Source organism: Oncorhynchus tshawytscha, linkage group LG31 (assembly GCF_018296145.1).
Source record: "Oncorhynchus tshawytscha isolate Ot180627B linkage group LG31, Otsh_v2.0, whole genome shotgun sequence".
NCBI classification, from domain to species: domain Eukaryota; kingdom Metazoa; phylum Chordata; class Actinopteri; order Salmoniformes; family Salmonidae; genus Oncorhynchus; species Oncorhynchus tshawytscha.
Window position 1 is genome coordinate 25,150,738 of NC_056459.1, and position 22,467 is coordinate 25,173,204.

Consider the following 22,467-nt stretch of genomic DNA (forward strand, 5'->3'; position numbering starts at 1 on the left):
ACACGATGCCATCTATTTTGTGAAGTGCATCAGTCCCTCCTGCAGCAAAGCACCCCCACAACATGATGCTGCCACCCCTGTGCTTCACGGTTGGGATGGTGTTCTTCGGCTTGCAAGCATCCCCCTTTTTCCTCCAAACATAAAGATTGTCATTATGGCCAAACAGTTCTATTTTTGTTTCATCAGACTAGATGACATTTCTCCAAAAAGTACGATCTTTGTCCCCATGTGTAGTTGCAAACCGTAGTCTGGCTTTTTTTTAATGGCGAATTTGGAGCAGTTGCTTCTTCCTTGCTGAGTGTTCTTTCAGGTTATGTAGATATAGGACTCGTTTTACTGTGGATATAGATACTTTTGTACCTGTTTCCTCCAGCATCTTCACAAGGTCCTTTGCTGTTGTTCTGGGATTGATTTGCACTTTTCGCACCAAAGTACGTTCATCTCTAGGAGACAAAACGAGTCTCCTTCCTGAGCGGTATGACAGCTGCGTGGTCCCATGGTGTTTATACTTGAGTACTATTGTTTGTACAGATGAATGTGGTACCTTCAGGCGTTTGGAAATTGCTCCCAAGGATGAACCAGACTTGTGGAGGTCTACAAAAATTTTTCTGATGTCTTGGCTGATTTCTTTTCATTTTCCCATGATGTCAAGCAAAGTGGAACTGAGTTTGAAGGTAGGTCTTGAAATACATCCACTCAAATGATGTCAATTAGCCTATCAGAAGAATCTACATCCATTACATAATTTTCTGTAATTTTCCAGGCCTTTTAAAGCCACAGTCAACTTAGTGTATGTAAACTTCTGACCCACTGGAATTGTAAACAATTGTTGGAAATATTACTTTGCACAAAGTAGATGTCCTAACCGACTTGCCAAAACTATAGTTTATTAACAAGAAATTTGTGGATTGGTTGAAAAACGAGTTTTAATGACTCCAACCTAAGTGTATGTAAACTTCTGACTTCAACTGTGTATAATCAATGACATTAACTGAGTTGCTGTTGTTTTGATTTTAAGTCAATCTTGTCATTTCGCAATGTAGCATGGGGAAATGCGTTGTTGGCTATTGCTCTCATGTTGTATAGCACAGGAGGTTGGTGGCACCTTAATTGGGGAATACGGGCTCGTGGCAATGACCCCCCCCCAATGAGCGGCTACTATGGAGGATCAGCTACCTACGGAGGAACGGCTACTATGGAGGATCAGCTACCTACGGAGGATCAGCTACCTACGGAGGAACGGCTACTATGGAGGATCAGCTACCTACGGAGGAACGGTTACTATGGAGGATCAGCTACCTACGGAGGAATGGCTACTATGGAGGATCAGCTACCTACGGAGGAACGGCTACTATGGAGGATCAGCTACCTACGGAGGAACGGCTACTATGGAGGATCAGCTACCTACGGAGGAACGGCTACTATGGAGGATCAGCTACCTACGGAGGAACGGCTACTATGGAGGATCAGCTACCTACGGAGGAACGGCTACTATGGAGGATCTGAAAGCGTCTGACAAAACGATGGGCCCTGATGAAAATTTCCTGGCTTGTCTGACAGACTGACTGACTGCGCCCTCCTCTCAAGCCAGACTGGTTGTTCGGGGGTTTTAATTATTTTTTTCAAATAAATCATATCACATGATATATTTAAACACCATTCATACGAGATTAAGTCCTTCAGAGAAGCAATTTGACTTTTTAAAAACACCTCCACACAATAACTGCCACTGCATAGGCCTATGAAGTGGCATCATCTTAATTATTCTTTAATGTTGTTCAAGGCGAGGACTCTTTAATCAACTGCACATTTTCTCTCTTTAGATTATTTTTTGCGTATTTTAATAAACCTTTCTCTCCCGAGAGTAAATCATAATTTTCAAAGATAATTTCTCACATATTAATTCAGGGTTTATGTTATGCGTTGTGCACAGAAAGACTAATGCGTGAGACAAACTGCCTCTAATTTCTTTCTATAAACTCTGCTGTAGAAGAGCGAGAAGTAGAACACGGCCAAATTACAGTTAATAGATCAAATGACTTTCATTAGTCATACATTAGCATATAGCTTACTTCATATATATCTAATAACGTCTTATTATTCTCGATCGTTTTGTTGAGGACGTTAAAAGCTCACTTTGGAGCACAAAGGAGACGCTCTGATATACACTATTAACACACACACACTGTTTTTTTTACTCTGACCAGTTCAAAGAACAATAATGTTACCTTTGATATCATTGAGTGCAACTAGCCAACATTTCAATCAACAATAGTTGATTGAGCATGAGTAATGCACTCTTAGAAAAAAGAGTTCCACGAGGGTTCTTTGGCTGTCCCCATAGGAGAAACCTTTTGGATTTCAGGGAGAACCTTTTTTGTTTCCACATAGAACTCTTTGTGGAAAGGGTCCTACATGGAACCCAAAAGGGTTATACCTGGAACCAAAAAGGGTTCTTCAATGGGGACAGCTGAAGAATCATTTTAGGCTCTAGATAGCACCTATGGTAGTGCAGTGGTGCAGCATGGCTGTAAGGTTAGAGTAATGGTGTCCAACATCACTCATGAGTATCAATGCACAAGGCGAGACCCAGATGCAGACACAGGAGGCAGATGGTTGGAGTCTTACAATGTTTATTCATCCAAAAGGAGTAGGCAACAGAATGGTTGTGGAGAGGCAAAAGGTCAAAACCAGATCAGAGTCCAGGAGGTACAGAGCGGCAGACAGGCTCGTGGTCAAGGCAGGCAGAATGTTCAGGCAGGCGGGTACAGAGTCCAGAAACAGGCATGGGTCAAAACTGGGAGGACTAGGAAAAGAGAGAATAGCAAAAAGCAGGTGAACGGGAAAACCGCTGGTTGACTTGGAACGTGCAAGATGAACTGGCACAAAGAGACAGGAAACACAGGGATAAATACACTGGGGAAAACAACCGACACCTGGAGGGGGTGGAGACTAACGAGGACAGGTGAAACAGGGTGTGACATGAGCAGTGGTGCAGCAGGGTTGTAGGATTAGAGTTAGACTAATGGTGTCCAACATCATTAAGGAGCCGTGGTGCAGTGTTTTTGATAGATTGGTGAAGTCTCCACAACCTCAACTTTGTGGTTCATCAATCTGATGATGGACTAACACATTTTTTGAAAACAACCCTACCCTCCCATTCTCGTATTACACTGGCATGATACAGAATCAGTGAGGAAATATAGGTTGGGTTTTAGATCATCTCGTTCAGACACACACTTCTAATGCACGGAAGGAGAGGGACAAAACTCGGCGTTCCAATTTATCCCAAAGGTATCCAATGGGGCTGAGGTCAGGGCTCTGTACAGGCAGTCAAGTTCTTCCACACCGATCTCAACAAATCATTTCTGTATGGACCTCAGTTTGTTCATGGGGGCATTGTCATGCACAGAATTGTCTAGAATGTCATTGTATGCTGTAGCGTTAAGATTTTCCTTCACTGGAACTAAGGGGTCTAGCCCAAACCATTATTCCTCCTCCACCAAACTACACAGTTGGCACTATGCACTGGAGCAGGTAGCTTTCTCCTGGCATCTGCCAAACCCAGATTAGTCCGTCAAACTGCCACATGGTGAAGCGTGATTCATCACTCCAGAGAACACCTTTCCATTACTCCTGAGTCCAATGGTGGGCGAGCTTTGGTGATCTTAGGCTTGTGTGTTGATCTTAGTCTTGCATGGCGTTGCGTGTGGAGATCTTAGGCTTGTGTGCGGCTGCTCGGCCATGGAACCCCATTTCATGAAGCTCCCGACAAACAGCTCTTGTGCTGCTGTTGTTTCCAGAGGGAGTTTGGAACTCAGTAGTGAGTGTTGCAACCGAGGACAGACGTTTTTTTTCACGCTACACGCTTCAGCACTATGCAGTCCTGTTCTGTGACCTTATGTTGCCTACCTCTTCACGGCTGAGCCGTTGTTGCTCCTAGACGTTTCCATGTCACAATAACAGCACTTACAGTTGACCGGGGCAGCTCTAGCAGGGCAGACATTTTACGAACTGACTTATGAGAAAGCTGGCATCCTATGTGGGTGCCACGTTGAAAGTCACTGAGCGCTTCAGTAAGGCCCCTCTACTACCACTGTTTGTCTATGGAGATTGCATGGCGGTGTGCTCAATTTTATACACATTTTATACACCTGAAATAGATGAATCCACTAATCTGAAGGGGTGTCTCAATACTTTTGTGTATATAGTGTAGCTGGGAAGGAGTGATGACGATACCAGCCACTACAACTTCCTGAGTGATAACAAGTACTTTCCCACAAGTCTGACTGATTAGATAGATCAGACCAGGTTCAGTGCCCTCAGAAAGTATTCACATCCCCTGACATTTTGTTATGTTAAAGTCTTACTCTAAAAATGATTAAATTGTTTTTTTTGCAAAAACAGTATTTTTTACATTTTTGCAAATGTATACAAAAAAAAGCAGAAATATCACAATTTACATAAGTATTCAGACCCACTTCTCAGTACTTTATTGAAGCACCTTCGGCAGCGATTACAGCCTAGAGTCTTCTTGGGTATGAAGCTACAAGCTTGGCACACCTGTATTTGGGGAGTTTCTCCCATTCTTCTCTGCAGTTCCTCTCAAGCTCTGTCAGGTTGGATGGGGAGCATTGCTAGACAGCTATTTTAAGGTCCCTCCAGAGATGTTCAATCGGGTTCAAGTCCGGGCTCTGGCTGGGCCACACAAGGATATTCAGAGATGTGTCCCGAAGATACTCCTGCATTGTCTTGGCTGTGTGCTTAGGGTCGTTGTCCTGTTGGAAGGTGAACCTGCATCCCAGGCTGAGGTCATGACGGCTCTGGAGCAGGTTTTCATCAAGGATCTCTCTGTACTTAGCTTCGTTCATCTTTGCCTCAATCCTGACTAGTTTCTAAGTCCCTGTCGCTGAAAATTATCCCCACAGCATGATGGGGCCACCACCATGCTTCACCGTGGGGATGGTGCCAGGTTTCCTCCAGGCGTGACGCTTGGCATTCAGACCAAAGAGTTCAATCTTGGTTTCATCAGACCAGAGAATCTTGTTTCTCATACTCTTGATTGATTGATGGAGTGCTGCAGAGATGGTTGTCCTTCTGGAAGGTTCTCCCATCTCCACAGAGGAACTCTGGAGCTCTGTCAGAGTGACAATCAAGTTCTTGGTCACCTCCCTGACCAAGGTCCTTGGCTTAGTTTGGCCGGGCGGCCATCTCTAGGAAGAGTCTTGGTGGTTCCAAACTACTTCCATTTAAGAATGATGGAGGCCACTATGTTCTTGGGGACCTTCAATGCTGCAGACATGTTTTGATACCCTTCCCCAGATCTGTGCTCTGACACAATCCTTTCTCGGTGCTCTCTGGACAATTCCTTCAACCTCATGGCTTGGTTTTTTTCTCTGACATGCACTGTCAACTGTGGGACCTTAAATAGACAGGTGTGTGCCTTTACAAATCATGTACAATCAATTGAATTTACCACAGGTGGACTCCAATAAAGTTGTGTAAGCAGCTCAAGGATGATCACTGGAAAAAGGATGCACCTGAGCTCAATTTCGAGTCTCATAGCAAAGAGACCCTTTTCAGACCCAAACGGTTTTCACTTTGTCATTATGGGGTATTGTGTGTAGATTAGTGAGGAGTTTATTTATTTAATCCATTTTATAATAAGGCTGTAATGTAACAAAATGTGTACAAATTCAAGGGGCATCGTATTAATGGCAAAATAACATGCAAGACAGGCAACAAACAACAACAACAACAAAAAAACAGTTGGGGATCAAACAGATCGCCACTGGCTGAGTTGATGGATGTTGTTGTCAGATTAACACGTTTTCCATCATGCACTATGTTCAACTACTTCAATGCTCAAACAATCTGTAAGTCTCAGACAGAGCATTAATAGATACAGGTGTTGAATTGTAGGCCTAAAACTTTAAATAGATTGAATGCACAGTTTATCAGCTTTATTTAGTTATAGTCTGTCACCTTGTAAAATGTTGGTGCTTTCTGTCTGAGTGAATCTGTGTCTTGTCGGACAAAGGTTAGTGCCTCTCAGTTTGTTTTCTGTCTGCCACTGTCTATCTCTGTCTCTCTGTCATTCTGTCTCTCTTTCATTATGTCTCTCTCTCTCTATGTTCTTCTGCTCGATGATGTTGCCCATTGCTATTCTTCACCAGATAGTGAATCGTTCAAGCCCCATTTGCTCTGAATGTCTTTTAGCATAATTCAATAAAGATTTGCGGCATTCTGTCATCTGTTACCATGACGACATCTCTACCGGGGCCAATCAGGGCCCGTGGAATCCTCGTCATCGGTAATATTAGCGATAATAACGTTAATGGCGTTTCTGAAAATGCAGCGCTCCTGATTATTATTACGATGGTAATGATGATGATGATTAGACATTGTTGTTTCGTTACGCTGCCCCATCTCCCCCTCCCATATCAACATCCTCCTGTAGTACTCTTAATGCAGGACAGGTTAATGACCCTCCCCCCTTACTCTCTCCCATCAGACATTACTGTGGTTCTTAATGGACTGGAGACTCATTGCCTTTTACTGTGATGACCTTCATGGCTGTGATAACTTTCATGGCTGTCACCAAGCAGTCAACTCTGAGAAGTATGAAGCACCATCAGCATTGAAGTATCATCAACACTTGTCTAAAGCAATCTTAAAAATAAATCCCCATACAAATGGTTTCTCTCTCTCTCACACACACATACACACTCCCTCAAGTTTTTCAAAATGATAAATGTATAAACTTCCATCGAACTTTGTGCGTTACATTTATTTTCATATTGACTTCTGTTCCTATTATCATCAATTGTCTCTAATTATCTCATTAAGCATATCTTAATCAGAACTAATGAGTTAGATTTGTCTGAGAACCGCTCTTGATAATCAGTGTCAGTTTCTCTATCAGTGTCTCAGTTGCTCACCAAAAACCTTACATGTCTCTTACAAGCCGATCAGACTGTTCGCATGTTGATTTTGTCCACCCACAATAGATGCGATCAAGGATACGCAGGTTGAAATATCAAAATGAACTCTGAACCAACTATATTAATTTGGGGACAGGCTGAAAAGTATTAAATATTTATGGAAATTTAGCTAGCTAGCTTGCTGTTGCTAGCTAATTTGTCCTAGGATATAAACATTGGGTTGTTATTTTAACTTAAATGCACAAGGTCCTCTCCTCCGACAATTAATCCACAGATAAAAGGGTAAACCAAGTTCATTTCCAGTAATCTCTCCTCCTTCAGGCTTCATCTTTTTCTTTGGACTTTATATGGTGCTTGGCAACCAACTTTAAGGTGTATAACCTCTACCAACTGGACTGGAGTGTGGACCTCAGTTCATCTTGCAATCACCCATGTGGGTATATGCTCCTAAAAACCAATGAGGACATTGGAGAGATGGGACTTGCAGCCCGTCAAGTGTCACAAATAGAACCAAGTTCTATTTTAGCGCCTGGTTACGCAAATGGTCATTGATGCGTGCAAGCAGAGTGGGTGCAATGATTGAATAACATGTATGTGTAAATTTATTTTGCAACGTTCGCACACACACACGCAACGTGAGAGGTGTGGTCAGCATGTTAGCATAGAATCACATATAAAGAGATACCTTATTTACAAAACTATTCAGAGCCTTTGCTATGAGACTCGATATTGACTCAAAATTGAGTTCAGGTGATGTTTCCATGAATCATCCTTGAGATGTTTCTACAACTTGATAGGAGTCCACCTGTGGTAAATTCAATTGATTAGACATGATTTGGAAAGGCACAGATCTGTCTATAGAAGGTCCCACAGTTGACAGTGCATGTCAGAGCAAAAACCAAGCCATGAGGTTAAAGGAATTGTCCATAGAGCTCCGAGACAGGATTGTGTCGAGGCACAGATCTGGGGAAGGGTATCAAAACATTTCTGCAGCATTGAGTCTCCATCATGGAATGGAAGAAGTTTGGAACCACCAAGACTCTTCCTAGAGCTGGCCCCCCAGCCAAACTGAGCAATTGGGGGAGAAGGGCCATGGTCAGGGAGGTGACCAAGAACACGATGGTCAGTCTGGCAGAGCTCCAGAGTTCCTCTGTGGAGATGGGAGAACCTTCCAGATGGGCAACCATCTCTGCAGCACTCCACCAATCAGGCCTTTATGGTGGAGTGGCCAGACGGATGCCACTCCTCAGTAAAAGGCACATGACAGCCTGTTAGGAGTTTACAAAAGACACCTGAAGACTCTCAGACTATGAGAAACAAGATTCTCTGATCTGATGAAACCATGATTGAACTCTTTGACCTAAATGCCAAGCATCACTTGAATCACGTCTGGAGGAAACCTTGCACCAGCCCTACGGTGAAGCATGGTGGTGGCAGCATCATGTTGTGGGGATGCTTTTCAGCGGCAGGGACTGGGAAACTAGTCAGGATTGAGGCAAAGATGAACGGAACGAAGTACAGAGAGATCCTTGATGAAAACCTGCTCCAGAGCCGTCATGACCTCAGCCTTGTATGAAGGTTCACCTTCCAACAGGACAACGACCCTAAGCACACAGCCAAGACAATGCAGGAGTGGCTTCGGGACACATCTCTGAATGTCCTTGTGTGGCCCAGCCAGAACCCGGACTTTACCCTTTAAAAAAAATGTTTTACCTTTATTTAACTAGGCAAGTCAGTTAAGAACAAATTCTTATTTTCAATGACAGCCTAGGAACAGTGGGTTAAACTGCCTGTTCAGGGGCAGAATGACAGATTTGTACCTTGTCAGCTCGGGGCTTTGAACTTGCAACCTTCCGGTTACTAGTCCAACGCTCTAACCACTAGGCTACGCTGCCACCCTGATCGAACATCCCTGGAGAGACCTTCAAATAGCTGTCTAGCAATGCTCCCCATCCAACCTGACAGAGCTTGAGAGGATCTACAAAGAAGAATGGGAGAAAGTCCCCAAATACAGGTGTGCCAAGCTTGTAGCTTCATACCCAAGAAGACTCTAGGCTGTAATCGCTGCCAAAGGTGCTTCGACAAAGGTCTGAGTAAAGCGTCTGAATACTTATGTAAATGTAATATTTACAATTTTATTTTTAATAAATTTGCAAAACTTAAAATAAAATAAACTGTTATTGCTTTGTCAGTATGGGGTATTGTGTGACTAGACTGACTTCATGACCAAAATGATCATATTTACACTTTGTAGTCAATTTTGACACTAGAATAAATGTGTCTGGCTAACATCGATGCCACATGATCCATTTTCTACCAGAGAAATTGTTCATGCCTTAATGCCTTCAGTTGCTCTTTAATGGAATGTTTTTGTATAACATCTTTCATACCTGTCTTGGCCAGACAGGGGTAAGGTTGCCATACTCGCGTTGCTCTCCAGACAGGGGTAAGTTTGCCATACTCGCGTTGCTCTCCAGACAGGGGTAAGTTTCCCATAAACTGGCCTCCCTTGGGTTCTCAGTTGATGGTACTGATCACAGCTGGCTCCTTCGTGAACTACAATCCCGACACTCTGTCTAAATGCAAATACGCCTCACTTGCGATACAGTTTTGGAAACATTTGGAATGTAACTTTTATACTGTATAAGTGAGAAAAAAGATACCCCCCCCCGCAGGGTTGGGTAGGTTACTTTCTAAATGTAATCCATTACAGTTACTAGTTACCTGTCCAACATTTTTATCAGTAATGTAACTTTTTGATTAGCCAAACTCAGTAACATAATCTGATTACATTCAGTTACTTTTAGATTACTTTCCCCTTAAGAGGCATTAGAAGAATACAAAAATGTATGTTACCAATTAAATGACATCTATTGCAGGATAAATCAATGTTAAAGTTTGCATAGCTGGCATGTTAAATTTTACTTTATGGGTTGGTTATGTAGGCTTCTTCTAACCCATATACTTTCTACTAAATATAATAATATGGTTAAATTATATCTTTACATTAAAAACAAAGTATATCAGAATTCCAGTCATTCCAATAAATGTTATACCCTTTGATCTTCAAGAACAGGACTTGGAATATGGAAGTATAGATTATCCAAATTGTTTTACCTGAGCATGACCCCAAAACTAAGGACTTATTAGCCAGCCCTACTCTGTTGTTTATGATTTTGTTGTCATGGAGGACTGATTGGGCTCATTTGATTCGAGTTGAAAAAGAAATGCTGCGCTCATGTAATGGCCTGCTTTGAGAACTACTGAAAAGTGCTATTTACATGTGAAAAATGAATGCCATATGCTGCGTTTGCGATAGGCCTATTGTTTACCTTTTTGTTGGTGACATTTTGATATCTTGATAATATGCAGCTGTTTAAAGGACAAATCTACAGATTAAATAATAACTAAACGGTCGCCCCGCCTCTGTTTTGGTAAAATGCGGAGGGATGGGCCTGGAGAAATGTACCCACTCTCAGATTAATAGACAGAGCTATGGATGCAAGGACTGACCCTCCACAATATCAGAAGTATTGTTTTAACCATGTTATGAGGCTATAGGGTGTTTGTTTACATTTACAGTCTTTACAAACATTGGAATAAAACAAGTCTGTATTTTGGGTTCTCATGGAGTGTGACAGTTGAACTAAACTCATGAGGCATTTATAAAGTTATATTATTTAAGAGTCAATAGGGCTATGGATGTATTTATTTACTTTATATCAGCGTGAATTGGATTGAGAAATAAAAGCCCCACTTTTATTCCATAGGCTTCAATCCACACAATGCAGCTGTTCCAAGAGTGCATTGTTCACCGGCTGTCCACTGTTTTCAAAAACATTGATTGATAGGCTGCTTAAATTTCTTGAATTCAACCCTGCACATGCTTACACACACACACACACACACACACACACAAACATATCAATCTGACACAATAGTTGTCTGCTCTACTTACAGAGGGCTAGTGGCTATGGGGCTCTACAGGGGCTGTCTCTTATTATGCTGCAAACCCTAAAACAATGTAAGCATTGTTCCTCAGTCTGTTTGGGAATAATCAACGGGCAAGTGTGCTTAATGTACCGTTTAACCATTTCACCATTGTAGATTCTCTTTTAGCCTTCACAGACATGCACTTTGCAAGTGGGCCTTCATCACACACGTTTAATCCTCATCATTCATCACATGACAGAGGATAGTGATGTGTTGCATGATAATGTTTTGATGTAGAAGTATGTAATATAAATGAAACATATCCCAAGGTTCCTATTTTAATATGGGTCCTCAACCCATCCTGTTTTTGTTATGATTGATCATTTCAAGAACATGTTTATGGTAAATACGCTGCCATAATATTACCTCCCCGGTCACATGTTCTATCAGCTGTGCACTGGCATATCCGCCTGTTTCGCGACTGTTTACAATCAGAAGACAGACAGACCAGAATGGGGAACCCCGCATGAGCAGAACTGGTAAAACACACTCACAGTAAACGACAGAATATACAAATGATTTTTTATTTATATTTTATTGGCAAACAACTCTTGTGTTTGCATGAAGTTGCTATTTTGGTTTGTCTTTATCTAACTGCATGTCGGAAGTGTACAGCTGGGCCTGTGTGCAATGCTCTTGCAGCTAGCCTGAAGAAAAAAAAACTAGCGAGACAGTTTAACGATTAAATTATATTACGAGCCATCAGCAACGCAGTGGCATAATACATGATTTGCTTGCTGTTGTAAATATGCATGGTGTTGCTACCTAGTTAAAGACATGTTTGTTGGTCTACCACCATGTTGTTGGACAACTAACGTTAGCTGCTAAGTCATGCCAATATTACACATTAACATTACGGTGAAAATGTGTCTTCGCCTTTTCTGTTATTAAAGCTATCATTTTGTTAACTGTCTATTTACCCTGTGTTCACATTCGGTCGATGCATTTTGAGACATTCAGTTGGCCTCCACTTTGAATCTGTTTGCTAGTTAGCTATGCACTAGCCTACCTGTTTTTATTATGTCCAAGTTATGGTTGCCAACAACACTTGTGGCCCAGTATAAGGCATTGATTATATTAGGTAATTGCAGGGCGTTTGCATAGTGTAGTGACAGTTGAGTCAGGTTGTATCCAGAGCTGTTTCGGAGGCCAGACAGGAGAGGTCTGTCCAGTAAGAACCGTTCTGTCAGCATCGACCCTATGATCTCTGAGCGAGGTACGCTGACTGCAGGGAAGCAGCCAGTCTAACCTGTCTCTGAAGACATATCTAATCCGTAACTCCTTGTCTGTCCATCCGGATAGTCTACCCAAGCCGAGTTATAGGTGCCGGTTTGGAGATAAATGTAGGCTCAGACGGTTTCTTTACAGATTTCCACCCATTATACAATCCGGAGGGATGGACAAGGAGTTCCGGATTATAGATATAGCTAGTTATTGTCCAGGCCCCCCTGCATTGGATCTTTCTAGGACACCCATGCGCAAATGCTACCTAGTCTCTATAGCAGGGGCGTAGCAAGAAAGTATTAAAAAAAAAGAAAAATAGTGTATTTTACACCCCTGCTCTATAGAGCTAGCTGAGATGACAGCTGTAGGGAAAACAAATCCCTAGGTAGTGGATAGAAATAAACCTTAAAAGGAACCAGACTCGTGGTTGAAGCTGATTAGTTATGGACATGTACCAAACTGTGCTAGGCTAGGGGCAGTAGGATGTTTCTTGCCTATGATTGTCCTCATTCTTTGTGTTTGCTCCTGGTGTGTGTGTGTGTGTGTGTGTGTGTGTGTGGGGGGGTTTGTTTCATGTCTCAAACACTTAGAGACAGAACATTTCAGGATCCCGGTCTGCACCCTGGCCTGCTCAGGATCTGTGGTAGCCTATAGGGTGCATCCCCAATGGCACCCTATTCCCTACATAGTGCACTAGTTCCTTTGGGCCCTGGGGGCGAGTAGTGCACTATATAGGGAATAGGGTGCCATTTGGGATCTAACATTAGCCTGTGTGTTGGTCTGGGAGCTCCTGTAGACCATGGGACTAGAGCCCTGTACAGCAGTAATATGGAGGTAATTGTGTGCTGAAGTGTAGGCATGTGAGTTTGTTTAACAGGGGTTCTCTCTTTTTCTCTTCATTTTCTCTTTTTTTTCACCTAGCATGGCGTTTATGGCACCAGGTCTTTAGTCCTAACTCTTCCTGTCAGCTCCGATCAGAGCAGCTCCTCTCACTCCAATTCAAGGGGCTATATTGGCATGGGAAACATAGTTAACATTGCCAAAGCAAGTGAATTAGATAATAAACCATTTTAAAAAATGAACAGTAAACATTACTCACAGAAGTTCCAAAAGAATAAAGAAATGTGTGTGTATGCAGTGTTGTAATCATGTACAAATAGTTAAAGTACAAAAGGGAAAATAAATAATTATCAATATGGGTTGTATTTACAGTGCCGTTCTTTACTGGTTGCCCTTTTCTTGTGGCAACAGGACACAAATCTTGCTGCTGTGATGGCACACTGGAATTTCACTCAGTAGATATGAGTTTATCAAAATCAGGTTTGTTTTTTAATTCTTTGTGGGTCTGTGTAATCTGAGGGAAATGTGTGTCTATGGTCATACATTTGGCAGGAGGTTTGGAAGTGCAGCTCAGTTTTCACCTCATTTTGTGGGCAATGTGCACATAGCCTGTCTTCTCTTAAGAGCTCTTCTCTTGTGGGCCAGGTCTGCCTACGGTGGCCTTTCTCAATAGCAAGGCTATTCTCACTGAGTCTGTACATAGTCAAAGCTTTCCTTAAGTTTGGGTCAGTCCTCTCTGTTTAGGGCCAAGTAGCATTCTAGTTTACTCTGTTTAAAAAAATATATATTTCCAATGTGTCAAGTAATTATCTTTTTGTTTTTTCATGGTTTGTGTTTGTGAACAGAGCCCCAGGACCAGCATGCTTAGGGGCTTCTTCTCCAGGTTCATCTCTCTGTAGGTGATGGCTTTGTTATGGAAGGTTTGGTAATCGCTTCCTTTTAGGTGGTTGTAGAATTTAATATCTCTTTTCTGGATTTTGATAATTAGTGGGTATCTCTCTGAGTTTATTATGAGGAGGATCATAAACATCCTGTCTTTCCCTGTAGGATGACATCACAGTAGTTTATAGTGTTGGTAGGTAGACAGACTAGTGCTGTCAACAGAACAGCAGGTGATGAGTCTGTGTCAGCAGGTGAGATATATAGTTAGGGCTAGCTAGGCTTACATCCAGAAAGGCTTACAGTTGAAGTAGAGTATTTTTGAAGTGTGGGGAGTACTAGGTGATCCACCACCTGGATTTGATCCTATGTAGCAAAATTTGAAATGTTAAAAAAAAATATTTTACTTTGGTGTAAAGTGGAGACTCAAAGCAACAAAATGGTATATCATCCACTGCAGTTGAGGAACAATGGGGAAAGTAATTCTACTTTGAAAGTTGATAAACTTGTAACCCCTCTTTTGAGAAAATGGCCCTTGAATGTTTTGGTACACATACTGGAGAGCTCTTATTTGTCTACACCCATTCAGCATTGTTGACACCCTTTTAAGCCTTAGCTCCACCCATCTCTTTAAGGATTCACTAGTAAGGCCATGTACTGAACAGAGTGAATACGGTAGTCTAGTAAACAACAAAAGACTGTAAGTAGAATAATAAAGTAGTAGTAAAAATACACTAGTCCTTGGCCTGTATCCTGATCGGACTTTGGTGCCGGTCAGGTTGTTCTTCACATCACCGTCTCTGGTGAACACACACTATATCAAATCCAATCCAAGTTTAGTTTATTTGGCACATGCATGGGATAAAGGTGTAAACGGTACAGTGAAATGGTTACTTGCATAGTAGCCTTTTGTTTAAACATCTAGCTAGCTAAACAATGAACCATAATCCCAACTCATTCTACCACGCATGAATCTGCAGGTAGCTAAAGATAACCAACTAGGTTCAATGTTAGCTAGCTAGCTAATATTAAGCTATAACTAGCAATGCAAATGGTCTGAGATGCCAATAATATTACTAATCAGATCATACACGTAATGTTAGATAGTGAGCGAGCCAGCTAACGTTAGCTAGCTAACAGTATGCTTTAACTTGCAATGAAATGAGCTTTCTGATAAAATTAGAAACGTATAATATCTGAAAATGTAGCTAGACTCTTCCCCGTCTATATGGATGACCGCTTCTCTGTCATGTAGTTGCCATTTGTTTGAAAATGTAATCCGGAGACAGGTGTTTTTATACAACAGCCTCATCTCTCAGCTTCCACTGATTTAAAAACTTGGGCAACTTGTTCGTAACAACCACTGTTGTTCGCTGTTTCTTCTGACGACAGTGATGGGGGAAGACTACAGTGTCTGGTTCAATTTTTTTTTAACCTAAAATCAGGGATTTCCTCATCGTGATTCATTTTCAGCATGTAACAATCGTCAAAAAAAAGTAGTCCATCACAATGTTTTCCCACTGACCTTTGTCTATAGTGCTATTAACTTCAGGGCAGAAATGGAACACTTTTTTTCAGTTCTTAATGATATCTTTAAAAAACAAACAGCGTTAGAGGATTATCCACACATCTGATGTTATAGACAGGAGCATGCTTCATGGTAGACCAATCCAAACTCATTTCTTGGCCTGTCCAGCCCATCCATTATCTTAGCCGATCATGGTGTCGTGTCTTTGGCTTTGCCGGATTAAGTGATATGACATGCTATTCTATAAAATAATTTATCCGTAATTAATATTACCTGATTGAGCTAATCATGTAAATGTAATTAACAAGAGTCGGGCACCACAAAATAATATTTATAGAGCTGTTATCTTCTGAATAAACTCTTAAAGACCTAGTAATATTTTACATCAATAGCATTCAATGTCAATCGTCATCTTAATTCAGTCTCATCTGAAAGTTGTAAATTCTTAGTTATCTGCACGAACCCTGGCTAACAAGTTGAATCAGCAATACAAAATTGGGTTTATTTATTTACTAAATACCTAACTATTCACACAGAATTACACATACACATAATTAAATCATAACTTGATTACAAATTACGTCATAAAGGAAAACGTCCCTAGTGGGCGGAACAGATATGACAGCTTGTTACACAAGAAAAGGGACTGGGTTTGAGTGAAGGAGCGGGAAGACTGAGGAACAAAGGCGAAGCTGTGCTATCGTAAATACAGTATCTTATACATTCTAAATTACCGCCCATTTGGAAAACGAAAATGCAATAAATATTTACTCTGAGCTGCGCTTCGGTAGGTTGGTGGTAGATGAAAGGCTGTGTTGCCCAACCGAGTCCTTTGAAGAATGTCTCTGGTTGTCAATTGAATACTTTGTAGTAACGTCGATGGGTGATAGACAGGATACTCTGTCTGTTCCTTCCTAACCCTCGTTGCATCTGCTGTTGCTAACTCGACGGCTAGGAGGTATCACTTCTGTAGTGAATAAGAGTTCAAAGTTCATACCATTCGCAACCAAAGCTCACGCTGATGTTGGCTTCGTTCTGTAGTTATCTGAACCATTCTGACATCGGACCGTCGTCCTAAATCCTCGGAAAAGGAAGTTATATTGTCGTCAAGGGCTTATATGAGAAGGGAGAAGAGGTCGTGTTTGAAAAGTTTTATAGCCCATGTCCCTTCACAGGGGCGGGCCACTGATTGAGCAGAGCCCTGTCTCACATTTTAGAAGCTAAAATCACATTTCATCCCAAATCATTTCATATTCAAACATTTAAATTGAACAACAATTCCATGTGAATCTGATAACTCTGTGTAGACTTTCCACTGTAGAGTTTGTCATCTGATCATTGATGAGAATGTCTCAGATGACAACCGAACTGACATCATTTTCATTAAGTACCAAAGCACATGTTCAATTGTTTGGATTACCAGAATATAGTTCATTTCCCCCCACCTTCTGATGTTCCTTGAATCTCTATGTTAACCAAGGGTTTTGCAAATGTAACCTCAGTAGGGTAGAGAACAGAAAAGGTGGGAAGAGGTATTTATGACTTGTCATAAACCTAACCCCCAGGCCAACGTCATGACAATGGCTAGCGGGAAGGTTCCTGTATTCTTCTGTGGATAAACCAACTAGGCTCATAATTTAAATGTTATTCATATTTACAGATGGCATACAAGTTTGTTAAAGCACATGAAAGCTCACATGTTCCCGAAGGCATTTTTGTAAAAAAAAAAAAAAAAAATCAATTTAAAATAACTTAAAATGCCTCTCCTGCCTCCCTGGTGGCGCAGTGGTTAAGGGCGCTGTACTGCAGCGCCAGCTGTGCCACCAGAGACCCTGGGTTCGCGCCCAGGGTCTCGCGCCCAGGGAAGTGACTCGTAACCGGCTGCGACGGTGAGGTCCGTGGGGCGACTCACAATTGGCCTAGCGTCATCCGGGTTAGGGAGGGCTTGGCCGGTAGGGATATCCTTGTCTCATCGTGCACCAACGACTCCTGTTGCGTGCCGGGCGTAGTGCACGCCAACCAAGGTTGCCAGGTGCACAGTGTTTCCTCCGACACATTGGTGCGGCTGGCTTCCGGGTTGGATGCGCGCTGTGTTAAGTAGTGCGGCTTGGTTGGGTTGTGTATCGGAGGACGCATGACTTTCAACCTTCGTCTCTCCCGAGCCCGTACGGGAGTTGTAGCGATGAGACAAGATAGTAGCTACTAAAAACAATAGGATACTATGAAATTGGGGAGAAAAAGGGGGTAAATTTAAATAAAAAAATGCCTCTCCTGTGATGTGCGACATGCCCCCTAGCTTCTTGAAACAGGTTACACTAGGCAGATTGAAGAAGACTGAACCAATCTGTATAGACTACTTCCACTAAGATGGACCATCAGTCACATGAAAGTCGTAGTCTTCTATACTAGCACTGAAGTACCCTGCTCTTTCTGTTGTTCCTCAGTGTATTCTGCTGTTGTCAGAACTCCAGAATGTCTAGTTTATCTGCTGTTCTACAGCAACATAATCAGACTGACTGAAAGCAGAAGAAAGTCTTTATGGTTCTGGGCAGAAACTACACAGCCCCTCTGTCTAGCTCAGTTTATATCCAATTTGTTTTCTACCATTTCAGGTCTTCCAAGTCCTCAATCTTTCTTTTAATTGGAGTGGAGAGGGAGGGAGGGAGAGGGACTTCACCTCTTCACAGCAGGCATGAAGTGATGTGCTGTTTACAGTAAAGAGGAAGTGAATCATTATGTTGGTTTATTAATCTCCCTGAGGGAATGAAAGTGTAGCTTTATGTATTTCACTTGCATGTCTCATTTTATTTTGTAAGGCATTTGTCAAATTTAGCTTTCTGTTTCTGTAATGTGTTGTCATACGCTGTACAAACGACTACATAAGGCTAATCATTGTTTCTGGCTGGGATCATGTAGAGGTCAGGACGAGGACTCTAATGTGTGTCGTAATAATGTCTGTTAATGGCTCAGACTGTGCTAAGGGTATCCTCATTCCCCAAATGTCTGGATCGTATTCATTAGTGCACACTGTAGCAAAACATTTTTGCAATGGAAAAATAACAAGCGTTTCTTATTGGACAAGTCCAGGTTTCCCCTGTTTCAGTCCGTTTTGTTACGTTTCGTACCTAGTGGATATGGGACAGTTTCACACAAGTGGGATTTAGTGGGCCTTGTATGCTAAATCACAGGCAAGTATCTTATCTTATCCCAGTACATGCTTGTAGATAACTTTACATTGCTATTTACCTATTGGTTTATTAATGCCTTCCGTTATGTATGTATTTATTTGATTACATAAAAGATGAATGCGGTGAACTATTGACGTATCTTTTTGCAATATGTGGTAAATTATGCAGTAGTTAATTTGCGTTGATTATTGCACTGAGAAGTTTGTCGTTATTGTTACAGAAAATGAGTTGACACTCTGAAATATAACTTCAGAATAGAAGTGAAGTCTTCTTCCAGGCATGGCCACCCGCACGCACACCAGGCCTGGAATTTTAGGTGCAAGGCCATTTGGCCTTCAAGAGGTGCCCAACCTGCCAGGGCACCAAGGCCATCTGGAAAAACACTAGCTTTTCTGTTAAGTGTATGTACAGTGGGGCAAAAAAGTATTTACTCAGCCACCAATTGTGCAAGTTCTCCCACTTAAAAAGATGAAAGGCCTGTAATTTTCATCATAGGTACACTTCAACTATGACAGGCCAAGACCAAAGAGCTGTCAAAGGACACCAGAAACAAAATTGTAGACCTGCACCAGGCTGGGAAGACTGAATCTGCAATAGGTAAGCAGCTTGGTTTGAAGAAATCAACTGCGGGAGCAATTATTAGGAAATGGAAGACATACAAGACCACTGATAATCTCCCTCGATCTGGGGCTCCACGCAAGATCTCACCCCGTGGGGTAAAAATGATCACATGAACGGTGAGCAAAAATCCCAGAACCACACGGGGGGACCTAGTAAATGACCTGCAGAGAGCTGGGACCAAAGTAACAAAGCCTACCATCAGTAACACACTACGCCGCCAGGGACTCAAATCCTACAGTGCCAGACGTGTCCCCCTGCTTAAGCCAGTACATGTCCAAGCCCTTCTGAAGTTTGCTAGAGAGCATTTGGATGATCCAGAAGAAGATTGGGAGAATGTCATATGGTCAGATGAAACCAAAATATAACTTCTTGGTAAAAACTCAACTCGTTGTGTTTGGAGGACAAAGAATGCTGAGTTGCATCCAAAGAACACCATACCTACTGTGAAGCATGGAGGTGGAAACATCATGCTTTGGGGCTGTTTTTCTGCAAAGGGACCAGGACGACTGATCCGTGTAAAGGAAAGAATGAATGGGGCCATGTATCGTGAGATAGGGTATTGAAGATGAAATATGGCTGGGTCTTTCAGCATGACAATGATCCCAAACACACACCACCCGGGCAACGAAGGAGTGGCTTCGTAAGAAGCATTTCAAGGTCCTGGAGTGGCCTAGCCAGTCTCCAGATCTCAACCCCATAGAAAATCTTTGGAGGGAGTTGTAAGTCCGTGATGCCCAGCAACAGACCCAAAACATCACTGCTCTAGAGGAGATCTGCATGGAGAAATCGGCCAAAATACCAACAACAGTGTGTGAAAACCTTGTGAAGACTCCAGAAAACGTTTGACCTCTGTCATTGCCAGCAAAGGGTATATAACAAAGTATTGAGAAACTTTTGTTATTGACCAAATACTTATTTTCCACCATAATTTGCAAATAAATTCATAAAAAATCCTACAATGTGATTTTCTGGATTTTTTTTCTCATTTTGTCTGTCATAGTTGAAGTGTACCTATGATGGAAATTACAGGCCTCTCTCCTTTTTAAGTGGGAGAACTTGCACAATTGGTGGCTGACTAAATACACTGCTCAAAAAAATAAAAGGAACACTTAAACAACACAATGTAACTCCAAGTCAATCACACTTCTGTGAAATCAAACTGTCCACTTAGGAAGCAACACTGATTGACAATACATTTCACACGCTGTTGTGCAAATGGAATAGACAACAGGTGGAAATTATAGGCAATTAGCAAGACACCCAATAAAGAAGTGGTTCTGCAGGTGATAACCACTGACCACTTCTCAGTTCCTATGCTTCCTGGCGGTGCTTTCACTCTAGTGGTAGCATGAGACTGAGTTACAACCCACACAAGTGGCTCAGATAGTGCAGCTCATCCAGGATGGGAAATCAATGCGAGCTGTGGCAAGAAGGTTTGCTGTGTCTGTCAGCGTAGTGTCCAGAGCATGGAGGCGCTACCAGGAGAAAGGCCAGTACATCAGGAGACGTGGAGGAGGCCGTAGGAGAGCAACGACCCAGCAGCAGGACCGCTACCTCCGCCTTTGTGCAAGGAGGAGCAGGAGGAGCACTGCCAGAGCCCTGCAAAATGACCTCCAGCAGGCCAAAATGTGCATGTGTCTGCTCAAACGGTCAGAAACAGACTCCATGAGGGTGGTATGAGGGCCCGACGTCCACAGGTGGTGGTTGTGCTTACAGCCCAACACGTGCAGGACGTTTGGCATTTGCCAGAGAACACCAAGATTAGCAAATTCGCCACTGGCGCCCTGTGCTCTTCACAGATGAAAGCAGGTTCACACTGAGCACGTGACAGACGTGACAGTCTGGAGACGCCGTGGAGAACGTTCTGCTGCCTGCAACATCCTCCCGCATGACTGGTTTGGCGGTGGGTCAGTCATGGTGTGGGGTGGCATTTCTTTGGGGGGGCCGCACAGCCCTCCATGTGCTCGCCAGAGGTAGCCTGACTGCCATTAGGTACCGAGATGAGATCCTCAGACCCCTTGTGAGACCATATGCTGGTGCGGTTGGCCCTGGGTTCCTCTAATGCTAGACCTCATGTGGCTCGAGTGTGTCAGCAGTTCCTGCAAGAGGAAGGCATTGATGCTATGGACTGGCCTGCCTGTTCCCCAGACCTGAATCCAATTGAGCACATCTGGGCACACATGTCTCGCTCCATCCACCAACGCCACGTTGCACCACAGACTGTCCAGGAGTTGGCAGATGCTTTAGTTCAGGTTTGGGAGGAGATCCCTCAGGAGACCATCCGCCACCTCATCAGGAGCATGCCCAGGCGTTGTAGGGAGGTTATACAGGCACGTGGAGGCCACACACACTACTGAGCCTCATTTTGACTTGTTTTAAGGACATTACGTCAAAGTTGGATCAGCCTGTAGTGTGGTTTTCCACTTTAATTTTGAGTGTGACTCCAAATCCAGACCTCCATGGGTTGATAAATTTGATTTCCATTGATCATTTTTGTGTGATTTTGTTGTCAGCACATTCAACTATGTAAAGAAAAAAGTATTTAAGAATATTTAATTCATTCAGATCTAGGATGTGTTACTTTAGTGTTCCCTTTATTTTTTTGAGCAGTGTACTTTTTTGCCCCACTGTAAATGTTGGAGTATTTTAGTAATAATATTACATTATTGTTTAGCTTTTTCTCCATCTGATTGGGTGGGTGGGCCTGTGCCTTCCCAGGCCCACCCATGCCTAGGCCCTCCCAGGCCCACACCCCTCCCCCACAGGGGGAATCTGGAGCAGATTCCATGCATGAGCAGCACAGTCAATGGGTGTGATGTGGGGGTACGACTTCACTTTAGAGCAAGCAGCCTTATGTTCGCCTTCATGGTGACTGCATTGTCTGTCACCAGTGCAAATACCTTCTGTGGTCGAAGGTCATTGACTGCCTTCAGCTCATCTGCAGTGTAGAGACCGGCATGTCTGTTGTCCCTTGTCTGTGCTCTTGTAGAATACTGGTTGAGGGGTGGAAATGATGTAGTTAATTATTCCTTGCCCACGAACATTCGACCACCCATCAGAGATGATTGCAATAGTCTGCTTTCGCTATGATTTGTTTGATCTTCACTTGAACTCTGCGTCCAGCAAATGAGTAGATGAGCATGTCTGGTTGGAGGGGTGTATGCTGGGCGAAGAACATTCAGAAATCTCTTTCAATACACATTGCCTGTGAGCGTCAGGTGAACCAGTTGCATACACTGTTCGAGCAAGA

At 42.7% G+C, this 22,467-nt stretch overlaps 1 protein-coding gene across 1 annotated transcript in view; it reads left to right on the forward strand.

The window, feature by feature from the left end:
* The first annotated feature begins 11,340 nt into the window (after window positions 1–11,340).
* Window positions 11,341–22,467, forward strand: part of LOC112236369 (TBC1 domain family member 5) — a 47,727-nt gene continuing 36,600 nt past the window's right edge. The window contains 1 exon segment of the mRNA XM_024404951.2: window positions 11,341–11,416. The gene's annotated coding sequence lies outside the window, so the exon portion shown is untranslated.